This window comes from Lampetra fluviatilis, unplaced genomic scaffold (assembly GCF_964198595.1).
Source record: "Lampetra fluviatilis unplaced genomic scaffold, kcLamFluv1.1 SCAFFOLD_168, whole genome shotgun sequence".
Classification (NCBI taxonomy): Eukaryota; Metazoa; Chordata; class Hyperoartia; order Petromyzontiformes; family Petromyzontidae; genus Lampetra; species Lampetra fluviatilis.
Window position 1 is genome coordinate 177,224 of NW_027621712.1, and position 4,383 is coordinate 181,606.

Genomic DNA, 4,383 nt, shown 5'->3' on the forward strand with positions numbered 1-4,383 from the left:
CACAGAAACCCACAGACACTCACTCACAGAGACCCACAGACACTCACTCATAGAGACCCACGGACACTCACTCACAGAGACCCACAGACACTCACTCATAGAGACCCACAGACACTCACAGAGACCCACAGACACTCACTCACAGAGACCCACAGACACTCACAGAGACCCACAGACACTCACTCATAGAGACCCACAGACACTCACTCACAGAGACCCACAGACACTCACTCACAGAAACCCACAGACACTCACTCACAGAGACCCACAGACACTCACTCACAGAGACCCACAGACACTCACTCATAGAGACCCACAGACACTCACTCATAGAGACCCACAGACACTCACTCATAGAGACCCACAGACACTCACTCATAGAGACCCACAGACACTCACTCATAGAGACCCACAGACACTCACTCATAGAGACCCACAGACACTCACTCATAGAGACCCACAGACACTCACTCATAGAGACCCACAGACACTCACTCATAGACCCACAGACACTCATAAAGACCCACAGACACTCACTCATAGAGACCCACAGACACTCACTCACAGAGACCCACAGACACTCACTCATAGAGACCCACAGACACTCACTCACAGAGACCCACAGACACTCACTCATAGAGACCCACAGACACTCACTCATAGAGACCCACAGACACTCACTCACAGAGACCCACAGACACTCACTCATAGAGACCCACAGACACTCACTCACAGAGACCCACAGACACTCACTCACAGAGACCCACGGACACTCACTCACAGAGACCCACAGACACTCACTCATAGAGACCCACAGACACTCACTCATAGACCCACAGACACTCATAGAGACCCACAGACACTCACTCATAGAGACCCACAGACACTCACTCACAGAGACCCACAGACACTCACTCATAGAGACCCACAGACACTCACTCATAGAGACCCACAGACACTCACTCACAGAGACCCACAGACACTCACTCACAGAGACCCACAGACACTCACTCATAGAGACCCACAGACACTCACTCATAGAGACCCACAGACACTCACTCATAGACCCACAGACACTCATAGAGACCCACAGACACTCACTCATAGAGACCCACAGACACTCACTCACAGAGACCCACAGACACTCACTCGTAGAGACCACAGACACTCACTCATAGAGACCCACAGACACTCACTCACAGAGACCCACAGACACTCACTCATAGAGACCCACAGACACTCACTCACAGAGACCCACAGACACTCACTCACAGAGACCCATAGACACTCACTCATAGAGACCCACAGACACTCACTCATAGAGACCCACAGACACTCACTCATAGAGACCCACAGACACTCACTCACAGAGACCCACAGACACTCACTCATAGAGACCCACAGACACTCACTCATAGAGACCCACAGACACTCACTCACAGAGACCCACAGACACTCATAGAGACCCACAGACACTCACTCACAGAGACCCACAGACACTCACAGAGACCCACAGACACTCACTCACAGAGACCCACAGACACTCACTCACAGAGACCCACAGACACTCACTCATAGAGACCCACAGACACTCACTCACAGAGACCCACAGACACTCACTCACAGAGACCCACAGACACTCACCTCACAGAGACCCACAGACACTCACTCACAGAGACCCACAGACACTCACTCACAGAGACCCACAGACACTCACTCATAGAGACCCACAGACACTCACTCACAGAGACCCACAGACACTCACTCACAGAGACCCACAGACACTCACTCACAGAGACCCACAGACACTCACTCACAGAGACCCACAGACACTCACTCACAGAGACCCACAGACACTCACTCACAGAGACCCACAGACACTCACTCACAGAGACCCACAGACACTCACTCATAGAGACCCACAGACACTCACAGAGACCCACAGACACTCACTCACAGAGACCCACAGACACTCACTCATAGAGACCCACAGACACTCACTCACAGAGACCCACAGACACTCACTCATAGAGACCCACAGACACTCACTCATAGAGACCCACAGACACTCACTCACAGAGACCCACGGACACTCACTCACAGAGACCCACGGACACTCACTCACAGAGACCCACAGACACTCACTCACAGAGACCCACAGACACTCACTCATAGAGACCCACAGACACTCACTCACAGAGACCCACAGACACTCACTCACAGAGACCCACAGACACTCACTCATAGAGACACACAGACACTCACTCACAGAGACTCACAGACCCACTCACTCAGAGACCCATAGACACTCACAGAGACCCACAGAGACCCACAGACACTCAGAGACCCACAGACCCACACTCACTCACAGAGACCCACAGACCCACACTCACTCACAGAGACTCACAGACCCACTCACTCACTCACAGAGACCCACAGACCCACACTCACTCACAGAGACCCACAGACCCACACTCACTCACAGAGACCCACAGACCCACACTCACTCACAGAGACCCACAGACCCACACTCACTCACAGAGACCCACAGACCCACACTCACTCACAGAGACCCACAGACCCACACTCACTCACAGAGACCCACAGACACTCACTCACAGAGACCCACAGACACTCACTCACAGAGACCCACAGACACTCACTCACAGAGACCCACAGACACTCACTCACAGAGACCCACAGACACTCACTCACAGAGACCCACAGACACTCACTCACAGAGACCCACAGACACTCACTCATAGAGACCCACAGACACTCACTCACAGAGACCCACAGACACTCACTCACAGAGACCCACAGACACTCACTCACAGAGACCCACAGACACTCACCTCACAGAGACCCACAGACACTCACTCACAGAGACCCACAGACACTCACTCATAGAGACCCACAGACACTCACTCACAGAGACCCACAGACACTCACTCACAGAGACCCACAGACACTCACTCACAGAGACCCACAGACACTCACTCACAGAGACCCACAGACACTCACTCACAGAGACCCACAGACACTCACTCACAGAGACCCACAGACACTCACTCACAGAGACCCACAGACACTCACTCATAGAGACCCACAGACACTCACAGAGACCCACAGACACTCACTCACAGAGACCCACAGACACTCACTCATAGAGACCCACAGACACTCACTCACAGAGACCCACAGACACTCACTCATAGAGACCCACAGACACTCACTCATAGAGACCCACAGACACTCACTCACAGAGACCCACGGACACTCACTCACAGAGACCCACGGACACTCACTCACAGAGACCCACAGACACTCACTCACAGAGACCCACAGACACTCACTCATAGAGACCCACAGACACTCACTCATAGAGACCCACAGACACTCACTCACAGAGACCCACAGACACTCACTCACAGAGACCCACAGACACTCACTCATAGAGACACACAGACACTCACTCACAGAGACTCACAGACCCACTCACTCAGAGACCCATAGACACTCACAGAGACCCACAGAGACCCACAGACACTCAGAGACCCACAGACCCACACTCACTCACAGAGACCCACAGACCCACACTCACTCACAGAGACTCACAGACCCACTCACTCACTCACAGAGACCCACAGACCCACACTCACTCACAGAGACCCACAGACCCACACTCACTCACAGAGACCCACAGACCCACACTCACTCACAGAGACCCACAGACCCACACTCACTCACAGAGACCCACAGACCCACACTCACTCACAGAGACCCACAGACCCACACTCACTCACAGAGACCCACAGACCCACACTCACTCACAGAGACCCACAGACCCACACTCACTCACAGAGACCCACAGACCCACACTCACTCACAGAGACCCACAGACCCACACTCACTCACAGAGACCCACAGACCCACACTCACTCACAGAGATCCACAGACCCACACTCACTCACAGAGACCCACAGACCCACACTCACTCACAGAGACCCACAGACCCACACTCACTCAGAGACCCACAGACACTTAGAGACCCACAATCATTCACCTCAGAGACCCACACTCAGAGACCCACATTCACTCAGAGACCCACACACTCACAGAGACCTACAGAAACTCACAGAGACCCACAGACACTCATAGGAGACCCACACCCAGAGACCCACACTCACAGACACTCAGAGACCCACATTCACTCACAGAGACCCACATTCACAGAGACCCACATACACTCACAGAGACCCACACTCACTCATAGGAGGACCCACAACCAGAGACCCAGAATCACTCATAGGAGACCCACACCCAGAGACCCACACTCACAGACACTCAGAGACCCACATTCACTCACAGAGACCCACACTC